We start from the raw sequence: 12,075 nt of genomic DNA, 5'->3' as shown, positions 1-12,075 counted from the left end.
GCTTCAGCTGATGAATGTGCTTCCCTGGCCTCCAGCCTAAGTGCCAGCAATTAATGCACAGAGGGGTGAGTGAGCAGAGCACTACATTCTGTATTTTAGGGCAGACATGAATTGTTTGCTGTCAGTATAAATAGGAAATGCAATGTTCAGCATCGTGCCAGCAGCCACAACACCCACCCTGGACCCAAACTGTGCAAGTGTGTTAGTCAAGGCACGACCTCACCATCACAACCATTAATTTTCCTGGTGAAATGTGTGTTTGAAGGCTTTATCCACACCTCTGTTTTCCTTGGAGACCCACAAATGTTAATTAAATGGCAGCAGCAGTTAATGCCATGTTTTCCTTGATCCCTGTCTAACATGCAGGTAGAAATAATAAAAGTTAGGATGATTTAGAGATGGAGCTGAACTGGGAAGTTTGCTGCTTTACAAGGACCTTGCCCTTCTGATATGACCATGCTGGTTCAAAAGCAAGATTGAGACTCGTGATTATCATGGATAAATTCAGAATGGTGCCTTAATAAATTTATTTTCAGAGGTTGAGTTAGTACCACAGAGAAGCACCAATAAGAGTGGGGAAAACTCCCTTAAAATGCAATAAAAAGCAAATCTGGAAGTGAGAATTAGTCTCAGTGGGCACATGAAGGGGGTGCTTTGTTCAATTTGTGCATTAGAAATTGAGATTTCTATTTAATTCATACTGCCTCTGTTAAATTGGTTATCTCAGCTGCTGAGAGTCTTCCTCCAGGCTCTCCTTTCTCTTTTATTTACATTTTGACACTGTGCAGAACTCTAGATGATGGCAACTTTTTTACCTTTAAAAGGTAGGTCCTTAGGCTGATAATTGGTGATAATTGGGAGCAGGCTCGCACAGTGATTATCCCTAATGGAACTCTGATTTCCAGTGAGTGTACCGACTCTTCCTTTCATGGTCACAGGCACGCAAATAAAAGCGAATTACAGACATTGTTTTTGTTAATAGGCTCGTTAAGTGGTCGGGATTGCTCTTGTCACTGTTATAGGAGAGGGGACAGTCTCAAGGATGGCTCTGGAAGTGCTTTCTAAGAGCCAGCTCAGGGAAATGCAGTGGTTGGTTTAGGGCTAAGTAGCCCTTTGGAAATGCTTCATTCTGGCTTAGACACACCAGTGAAGTGTCTCAGGGAAACCAGTGGCTGCTTCACCTTAGCCTGTTCCCTTGTCCTGTCTGAAAGCCCATCCTAAGGAAACCCATGATCTTGTTGAGAAGTGTCTAAATGTTGGTTTGGGGCTATTTTTTTGTTTGTTTCCTCTCCCAGTATCCTTTTCCACCATTTCAGTTACTTTCCTTTTAACTCGAGTGGTCTGGTCAGAAAGACTTCAGAAAATCAATCAGAATTGTGGAGTGCTTGTGTCCTGTTTATCTAAATTTAAATGTGGCTGGGGAGGGCTTTGTCCAGGCTCAAAGTCAGGATTCAGTGCAGGCTCCATCCTGCAACTGAGGGGAATGGAGTGAGCAGCAGGGAACAGCCTTGTGGTGTTTGTGAGGGTCTCCAGGACAAGGTGAGAAATGAGAATTTGACTCCATGTTCTCAGAAGGCTATATTATATTATATTATATTATATTATATTATATTATATTATATTATATTATATTATATTATATTATATTATATTATATTATATTATATTATATTATATTATAATATATGTTATACTCCATTATATTTATATTATATTTATATTATATTTATATTATATTATGTACTAAAACTATACTAAAGAAAGAGAAAGGGATCCATCACAAGGCTAGAAAAGAATGAATAATAAAATGACAGACACAGAGAGTCTGATACAGCTGGCTGTGATTGGCCATTAATTCAAAACAATTCACATGTTTGGATAAACAATCTCCAGACCACGTTCCAGAGCAGCAAAACATGGAGAAGCTGAGGCTTCTCATCTTCCCAGGAGAAGAAATCCTGGCAAAGGGATTTTTCAGAAAATATCATGGTGACAGCTGCCTCTCATTTGGCTGGGTAATGCATGAAATAATTCAATTGCAGAGGTGAAGATGCTCAGGGTAACAAGGAGGAGGCCAGTACAGATGAATTCTGCCTGCTGCAGTTTTCCCTCTAGACTCAGTAATTTGCAGATGGGCCAAAATCCACTGTGGTTTCACCAGTGTGATCTTTGGATGGCCTTGGCATTCTGATTTCTGAGGGGAAGAATCTGTATTCAATACCTGACTGTACAATCCTCAACGTGAACAAATAGAAAAGAACCTTGCAGGTTAACTTTTGCTGTGCACAGCCCTTTGAGTCTTGGATGAAAGGAGATTCAGGAGTTTGCACTTCAAAGTTAATCATGAAGGGAGGAAAAAAAATAGAAGGTTTGTGCCTTAAGTGAAAAAAAAAATTAGTCATTCTGTCACATGAAAAGGAAATTGCTATTTAAGGTCACTTAGTGAAATTAGCTTCAATTAAGCGTCCTTTCTAAATGCAGTGCTTGTTGTCAGAGCCACTCATCTTGTGGTAATGCCTGACCTGCTGAGTTTATGATTATTAATCTGTGTAAAAAAAAAACAACTAAAACACCTAAAACCAAACAGGTTATTATCTGTGTAATCAGCTGTTGAAAGGAGCTTTGCCACCATACATCACTATTTGTTTTGTGCTCACAAAATTGTGACTGACAGAGCATTTGTTTCACAGCTCCAGAGCTGAGTGATAGTGCTGAGGAGGTGTTTCCTCAGCTGGAAATAACTCTGAGCTGAGTTTTTGGGCTGAAATCAGAGGAGTGGAGAGAATCAGAAGCTGCTGGAGTGTCCCTGCTCTGTTCCCAGCATGTGCCTGATGGAGGAAAGCACAGCAGGGAGTGCTCAGCTTTTTCCTCACTGCAATTTCTCCAAATGCTCATTTAAAATTTGCAGGCCAAACTTCTTAAACAGCCTTTTTTCCCATTATACCTATTCCTATAAAATACCTGTAAAAAATCCAGCACTGTGGTGTCACTGTGCTCAGCCTGACACAGGGCACACCCAGCACGTTCAGCTGCTGCTCCCATCTCAGTGTTTTCTCTGTGTGTAGGTGACCCAACCATGGAATTGGCTGCTCTTCCTCCCTGCAGGGCTGGGATTCAACAGGCACCTGTGCTGTAATTGGAAGTTTTGGAGAAAATAGGACACGAGTGAGCCTGAAAAATGAGTGTTCCAGTGCTTGCATTCATCTGCCACCCTTACCCCGCTGCAAGTGAAAGAGCACAGCGATCACAGGCACATCTTGATGGCATTTATGGGTAATTATAATAATTATACTTGACAAGAGCCTAATTCTGCTGATTCTCAGAGGTGTCAGTGAGACACGAAGCGCTGCCCTTGGCAGGGAGAGGCAGGGACAGGGCTGAGCACCAGTGAGTGTTCAGTGGGATCAGTGTGGGACTGTCCCTGCCCACACTCCCAGTGGCACGACACAGGTGTCAGGGTTTGAACAGCCAGGTGTCTGCTAGGGAAGGCAGGAGCCTCCCTTGAAATGGAAAATGTAAACCTCCTCCCTCTGAATTATTATAATTTTGAAATTAAGGGGCTCTCAGGCAAAGATATGGGAGTAGGAATAGCAGTTCTGTACTAGGAAAATTAAAAATAACAAAGGCAATAGTACAAAAACCAGAAACCAAGCCACTGCCAGAGTCAGAGCAGTCCCTGTCCCCCTGTGTGTCAGGGGTGGCACAGCCCCATCCCATGGGGGCTCAGCCCTCCTGCAGTGCCAGCTGTGGCTCTGCTGGAGCAGGGATCCTGCACAAGGGGGGAGTTTTCCTCTGCAGCTCCAGGGCTGCTGCAGATGGGCCTGGGCTCCCTCTGGCAATGCAGGGCAGCAGAAGCTGCTCCTCTGGCAATGCACTGGGCAAAGGCTGCTGGGCTGTGCCAGCACCTCAGATTGGATCCAGGTAGGAATGCTTGGCTCCTGCCCTGGGCAATGCAGCATCTCCCCATGGGATGCTGGAATTGGATCAGCCCTGCAGGGACACTCAGTGGCCATGGACAGCAGAGATCTCCTGCAGGGAGGGTTGGCTGGGGGAGAGATAAAGAAAAAACTGCCCCATGGACAGAGAGAACTGCCCCAGCTCTGACACATGGCAAATAGAATACACACATATCTTACAACCCAGGACAACCAGAAGGAAAATGACTCCAAGGGAAGGAGAGGGCATTATGCATGCTGGGCTTTACTTCATGCAGAAAGCAATTGGATTTTAAGTTTGTTGGCTGTAGAAATGTTTATGATGTTGTGCAGCAAACAAATAAACCACCAGTGGTGGGGATTGTGAGGGGAAGATGCCTTAAAATGATTCAAGGCTGAAAAGTGAATGTTCAAGAGTTCTTCTTTCCTGGATCAAACAGCTTTGTGCTGAAGCACATCCTGGTGTGTTTGTAATGCTCTTAGTGAAGGTGCTTGTTTGGGAACCCTGTGCCCTTGCTGGGGGTGGTGCTGCCTCAGGTGTTGGGCAGCTCAACCTGCCTTGGCAGCCAGGTGTGCTTGGGGAGCCCAGTGGCTCTGCTGAGGATGGAACTCCAGGCTTATGGATGCACTCCTGGGGCTGGCACAAGGCCATGGACACCCAGACACTTCTTTTACCCACTCTGAGCTTTTTCTTTCACCAGGCAGGGGAGGTTTTGCTTGGCATTGGTGACTGGGCTGGTGAAAGGGTTCTGAGGGCATAAACTGGGCAGTTTTACACACCTCAGTCTGAACTGTGATGGAAAAAATATATTTGCATGTATTTATGTATTTTCTTTCTTGGCTTTCCAACAGCAGCTCACCCCCACTGTGGGTGTGGATTCACTGGAGGATCAAAGCCAAAGATTCCAGTTTGTGAGGGAGCCCAAGGCTGCAGCAACCTGTGGTCAGGAGAGGTTGGTAACAAGGCAGGTGAGAAGCAGAGGGGAGTGCTAAAATATGTAGGAGGAAAACACGAGGATTATTTTTCATATTCAGGCCACCAGGAGTTGTGAAATGATGATGTGTTGATAGGTAGCAACAGTGAGGGATCAGCAAAGCTTGGGTTCTGCTTTCTGTGGGGATGAACCTGTGAGCTGGCCCTGTGCAGAGCACAGAAGGAGCTCCCTGTGTCTTCACTGCCTTTTGAACTCACAGCATGTCATGGTGTGGTTTGGTTTCCCTCTGTGGGAACATGTGTCACTTCATTTGGAGGGGAAAGAAAGGTCATGTTGCTCCATTAAAAATTAAACTTCTTTTCAGCTGGTGGTGAAGCAGTAAGGTGACAGGTGCTCAGGCTGTGGAATAAAGGAGTGGGAATGCCCTGGGTAGTTTTAAACAGCTGAAAGTGCAGTTTGATGGTCAATATTTTCCTGAAGGGCTACATTTAGCAAGAATGATAATGTTCCCAACTCATTGACTGAAACTCTCAAATGGACTTGTTTTGTTTCTGGTGCAATTAAAGGCTTAAGATATTGATAATACTTAGATGTGGAAACTGGTCAATATTTTCTACTGGAAAGCACTGCTGGAGAATATTTGATTTGTTTTTTCCTCTATTAATATATTCCTTCCCCCTCCAAAAAAAAAAAAAAAACTTCATGCAGGAAATAAATATTGCAGAAGAGGAGAATTTTGAAGCAGAAAGGCAGTGGTTGTGCCTAAGGCAAGGAGCAGCCTCAGAGGAGGAGCCGGCATTAGCAGCTGGCTGCCCCCAGCTAATCCAGTTTGTAAATCCCCAGTCCTGGGAGCTGTGAACAGCCTGGGGCTCTCCATCCCAACCCCAGAGCAGGTCCAGGCTGTGCCTGTGGCTGCAGAGGGTGCTCTCTGCTTGTGTGCAGGCTGTGCCCACCCTCTGCCACCCTCCAGGGAGCCTCCCCAAGGTGCCCTTTGGATCTTGTTCCAACTGGCTCCCAATTAAATCCAGCTCAGGTCAGCTCTTGACAAGCAGCCTCCCTTGTAACTCAGGGAGGTTACCAGCCAGCAGATTCTTGAAATGCATCTTAAAAAGAGAAAGGTTTGGGCTGGGAGCCAAGATGATTTTTGGTCTTTCGTTATATTTTTTTTCCTGTCTCCTGCTTCCTTCTCTCCAGCAAAGCTTTTGGCAGAGCTGTGGCTCAGCTGGGAGGTTGTGGGGACCAAGAGCACAATGTTAATTAGCTGTTGTACCTTCCAGCTTGTAAAACCCTGATAGACACCCAGTTGTCATAATTAATGACCACAGAAATAGCAGAAGGGCTCTCAGACCTTGTGCTGAGGGATGTGAGCCAATTCCTCAGTACTGGGAACCAGGAAGAGGCTTGAGTGAGGGCAGGTTGTCCTGGGTGTGTGCACAGGGTGTCCTGCATCCTCCTGAAGTGCCCAGAATGGGATTTTTAGTGGGACACAGCTGCTCCCAAACACAAGCTGCTCTGGGGGAGTTTCTGAAGTTACCTCTGTGTCAATAATTATAATTGTTTTCCATTTATAAGTTGTTTGGTGTGGCACAGCACAGATGGAAGATGGGTTTAGTTTATAATTGAGTTCTCTGTAGTGTGTTTTGTACAGAGCAAAGGAAAGGAATGAAGTGATGTTGTTTGCTTTGAGGCTCCAAGTGTGAACAGTCCTGTTCTGCTGTGACAGGACACAGAGCAGGTGTCACTGTCACATTTTCTGGAAAAATCCCTTGGCCCAGGATTCTTCTCCTGGGAAGCTGAGAGGCCTCAGAGAAAAAGGAAAACTGTGTTATCTCATTTGCTTCTCCTGTGTTTTGCTGCTTTGGAATGTGGTTTGGACATTGATTACCAACAGGTGATTGTTTAATGGGTTTCATGTGAATTGTTTTTACTTAATGACCAATCACAGACAGCTGTGTCAGGGCTCTGGAGAGAGTAATGAGTTTTTCATTATTATCTTTTTAGTCTTCTGTCCATATCATTTTTCTATTCTTTAGTATAGTTTAGTATAGCATTCTTTAATATAATATAGATCATAAAATGATAAATTAGCCTTCTGAGAATATGGAGTCAGATTCATCATCTCCTCCCTACGACTGGGGTCTCTGAAAATACCAGCAGCAGGAATTGCTGCTGGGCTGGGAGAGGAGCTCCCTGTGAGGAGCAAATGCAGCTGCAGCAGCAGCCAGGTGTGTGCAGGTAACTCATTGCTCCACTGAGAGCCAGCAGGAGCTGCTGTCCCTCTCTGAATGGTTGTGGAGACTGCAGGTGCTGGATTTGGGGTCAGCTTGGGTGGGACACCATGGGAGGAGCTGGGAGAGCTGTGGGGCTGACCTGCTCTCTGCTGGATTTTGGAGCAAATCCTCCCAGCTGTGAGGACATGTTTGGAGAGGAAAAGTGTAAGAAGAACAGAGAAAGGATGGGGAGATGTTGTGGCTTTGGGGAGGAGTTCATGGCCAGCTGGAAAGGGATCAGTGGGCACGAAACTGCTCTGATTGGGCATTTGAGGATGTCTTAGGTTGGAAATGCAAGATGTGGATGTGTATTATATCAATCACCATCTGTCAGAGCTGGGGCAGTTCTCTGCTGTTCATGGGGCAGTTTTTTCTTTCTCTCTCCCACAGCCAACCCTCCCTGCAGGAGATCTCTGCTGTCCATGGCCACTGAGTGTCCCTGCAGGGCTGATCCAATTCCAGCATCCCATGGGGAGATGCTGCATTGCCCAGGGCAGGAGCCAAGCATTCCTACCTGGATCCAATCTGAGCCTGGCACAGCACTGCAGCCTTTGCCCAGTGCATTCCCAGAGGAGCAGCTTCTGCTGCCCTGCATGGCAAGAGGGAGCCCAGGCCCATCTGCAGCAGCCCTGGAGCTGCAGAGGAAAACTCCCCCCTTGTGCAGGATCCCTGCTCCAGCAGAGCCACAGCTGGCACTGCAGGAGGGCTGAGCCCCCATGGGATGGGGCTGTGCCACCCCCTGACACACAGGGGACAGGGCATGGTCTGACTCTGGCAGTGGCTTGGTTTCTGTTTTGTACTATTGCATTTGTATTTTTAATTTTCCTAGTACAGAACTGTTATTCCTACTCCCATATCTTTGCCTGAGAGCTCTGTAATTTCAGAATTTTAATAATTCAGAGGGAGAGGACTTACCTCTTCCATTTCAAGGGAGGCTCCTGCCTTCCTTAGCAGACACCTGTCTGTTCAAACCAAGACAGAAGCCTCTTCTCACTGGCTGCTCCTGGCAATTAAACCCAAGGAATTGTGTTCCACCCAAGCCAGAGCCATGGCTGGGCTGGCTGAGCACACAGCACTGGTGTCATCCCAGCAAGGCTGGCTTTAACAGCACTTGCTGGCAGAGTTCATTCCCCTCTTGGGCACATACAGCTCCTGAAGCAGCATTTGGTTCTCCTTTATCTACAGGAAAGACAATTCCAGCCTCTGTAATTAATGGCTCTGTCCTGCCAGGCTGTGGGGTGAAGCATCAGCACAGGAAATTGGCTGGGCTAAGCTGGCCTGTGCCTGGATCTGGGCTGCAGAGGCAGCCCTCAGCCAGCTGAGATGAATTGTGGCTGAGCTGCTGAGTTCATTTTTCATCCTTGGGTCTGACTGGGACACAGGCAGAGCTCCAGTGCAGCCTCATCTGTTGCAGATACCCCACGAGCTGCTGGAGATCCAGGGCTTGTTGGGCTCTGTCCCTGGGGTTACCTGTGCTGGGGTTTTGCAAAGGCATTCAGGGACAGACAGTCCAACACCACTCCCCAGGGAGATCAGGGTACAGGACAAGGGGTTAATTCTCAGGGAGCTGCTAAAAGGCAGCACAGCTGCTCTGGTCTCACCTAGCACTTGGTGGATCTCTCAGAATGTGGGTTCTGAGGTGCTCTCAGGCTCCCACACATGGTGTGCTCTGTATCCTTCCTCTCAGAAAAAGCTAATTTATTTCACTTGTGGTGAAGCATAGCCATGTACCAGGAGGCTCCTGTTCCTGTACCCCCGTGCTCACCTGCTTTTCTCTCTCTTCTTTATTTTCCTTGCTCCTTATCTCCCTCCTCCTTCAGTTTATCTCTCCTTCCCTCACCCTTCCTTCCCCTGTAGTTCCTGCTTGGCAGGGAGCTGTGGTCACCCCCATCCCCAAGGTTCAGCAGTGTCACCTTGGGCTGTGTCCCTGTATGGTCCAGCTGAGTCACTCTGGTGAGCTGAGCTTTGGATTTCTAATCCTGCCTCCTTTGCTGCCTTAGGAGAGGTTTTGGCTTCCTCACCTGCAGGGTGGGATTGCTGCTAAAACAGCCCATGGGGCAGTGTGAGGTGGATCAGATTCAGGGGAAAATAGGTAAAAATGGTGTGAAAAGTGCATATCATATGGCTCTATGCAGATATTTACCATGTGTATTTTGATGTATTGATTAGTAGTGCTGTATTAACATTTTAATAATATGATAAACGTGGTCTTGTAATTAAAAGGTAACTTTGGTAGTTAAAATAAGAACTATATTAGTGGGATTTTTTAGGAAGGGAATGAGGCACTTGCACCAGATAGCAGCCCCAGGACATGTAAATCTTTCAGAGAAAGAGAATTTATTGCCCTCTTATCAGAAGAAATGAACTTCCCGCCTCGAAGGCACTGTTAGGATTAGAAGGAAGAAGTTGATGATGACCAGACAGAATCCTGTATTTGAATGGAATTTATGCATCATGTATGAGGTGTATGAATATGCAACAGGCCATTGCTTTTAATGGTTAATCCTCTGTTAATGGGGGTCCTTTTTCGGGCTTATTTTGCCCAGAAAAGGTACTTGAACCATCTGTAACTCTTTGTATTTATTGTCTCATATTGTCCTAATTCAAATTGTCCAAATTATTATTACTCTAATTGTATTACTATTTTTATAACCATTTTATTACTCTTCAACTTTTAAAATTTTAAAAACAAGTGATTGGCGTTTTTCACAAATGGGTTATTCAGACTTGCTGGCCAGCAACCTGTTCTTGAGTTTCAGTACCTTCCCTGGGCTGGGAGTGATCCCTGCAGGAACAGCCCAGCCTCAGGCTGCAGATGGATGCACTGGGGGCCAGGTAGGGCTTCCAGAGGTGACCCCTGGCTCCAGGCAGCCCAAATGATCTGCCTTGCACCCAGGAGGGGACTGTGTGTCCATGCCCTGAAGCACAGCTGGGAGCAGGTGATGCTGCTGGGAGCTCTCAGTTATTTTTGGAGGCTGTAGGTGAGTGGGGAGCATCCAGCTCCTTTCCAGAAGCTGAGCCAGAGGCTGGCCTGCCAGTCAGACCAGCTGCAACACCTCCCTGGGGGTGTTAAACCCAGTCATTGCCCTCTCACAGACACCTTTGGAGCTCCTGTCTCCTCCCCAGCCCCTGTTGGGGAAGAGCTGGGAGCCTGAGCCTGTTGCCAAGAGCAGCCAGGAGGAGTTTGGCCCTGGGGAAATGTGATGGTGTTCACAGGGGTCTGAGGATGAGGGAAGAGATGAGGATCTGACTCCATGTTTCAGAAGGCTTGATTTATTATTTTATGATATATATTATATTAAAGCTATACTAAAAGAATAGAAGAAAGCATTTCATCAGAAGGCTGGCTAAGAATAGAAAAAGAAAGAATGATAACAAAGGCTTGTGTGTCAGACAGAGAGCCTGAGCCAGCTGACTGTGATTGGCCATTAATTAGAAACAACCACATGAGCCCAATCCCAGATGCACCTGTTGCATTCCACAGCAGCAGATAACCATTGGTTACATTTTGTTCCTGAGGCCTCTCAGCTTCTCAGGAGAAAAAATCCTAAGGAAAGGATTTTTCAGAAAATGTGTCTGTGACAGGAAAAGGCTGTGGCAGCGCTGGGGATAAGCTGCACCTCCCCAGGTTCATTTTCCTTGCTTTTAAGGCACTTATATTTGCTGTTGTTGGCACATAAGGGCTTTTTGGAGGCTGCTGAGTGCCTGAGGAAGGACAGCAGCATTTTCCCATTGCTCTGGTGAAAGAGCAGCGGAGAGGGAAGGAGCAGAGCTGCTGGAGGGGTGAAGGATGCTGAGTGCTCCCACATGGGGTGGCTTTCAGCCTGTGCACATGAGAGGGGAAGTGCATTTTACAGGAGCAGCTTTTCCTGGCACTGCACTTCATCTTGTTAATAAATCTCTTGTAACGCCTCCCTGCAGAGCCCCTCAAGGAACTGGCTAAGCTGGAGAAAGTGGAGATCCAAGAAAAGCCTCCTAATCCATTATCAGCAAATGCAATCAGGCTCTCTCCATCTGCTGTCCCAGGCCCCTGCAGCCCCACAGCTGGGAGCCAGCCCCTGCTGCCTCCTGCACAGATGTTTGGTCACCGTGTGCCTTCATGCCTCCACTCTGGTCCAGCCTGCTGTCACCTCAGATTAGTGGCTGATGCTCAGAGCCTGTACCTGCCCTCAGGAGGAGCCAGGTGGGGCTGACAGGCTGAGGCAAGCACACCTTGGCTGGAAAAGAAGTGTATGAGCTGGAGGTTTGCACAAATGAGGCAGGACTGCTGGGAAACATTCCTTGAGCTTGAGAGGAATGGTGGATTTGTCTTTACAAACCAGCTATGGGTCTGCTGGTAGATAAAACCAGCACTGGGAGATAAAAGGAACAATGGGAAGGATTCCACTGATTGATGAATGGAAAAAGATATTTGCTTTTACAAATAAACTTTAGGTTTGCTAATAAATGAAATTAGGCATTGAAAGATGAAAGAAACAATGGGGAAGAAAAACCTCTAAATTCCATAAGAATTAAAATTGAAAAGGGAGTGTTGTACATTAGAGGGAAATCTCAGGTATCAGGAATTTAAGGAAGTCTGAACCTCTCAAGTACCTCAGCCATGGGGAAAGAGAAGGGAAATGTAGCCAGGAAATTGGGATAAAAAGGAGGCTGAGCCCTCCAAAAATTCAAAAGACCTCAGGGGAATGCCCCACAGCCTCTCCCTTTATTCAAATAAAGCCAGAAAGGACTCCTCTGTCTCCTTTTTGGACACAAACCTCGGGTGTTTGTGGGTTAATTTTCCTAACAAGCTGTACAGCAGCATCAGCCTCATTGCATGGCTGAGACAGCTGAAAGATGACAGCAGCTCACGTGTTACCAGCAGCAGCCAAAGATTTCTTTGTTATAGAGCATCTTAAAAACTTTCTAGCCAATAACATATTGCTAAAACTTACA

This window comes from Agelaius phoeniceus, chromosome 19 (assembly GCF_051311805.1).
Source record: "Agelaius phoeniceus isolate bAgePho1 chromosome 19, bAgePho1.hap1, whole genome shotgun sequence".
In the NCBI taxonomy this organism is placed as follows: domain Eukaryota; kingdom Metazoa; phylum Chordata; class Aves; order Passeriformes; family Icteridae; genus Agelaius; species Agelaius phoeniceus.
The sequence above is the reverse complement of the archived record's forward strand: the minus strand, read 5'-3'. Positions refer to the sequence as shown.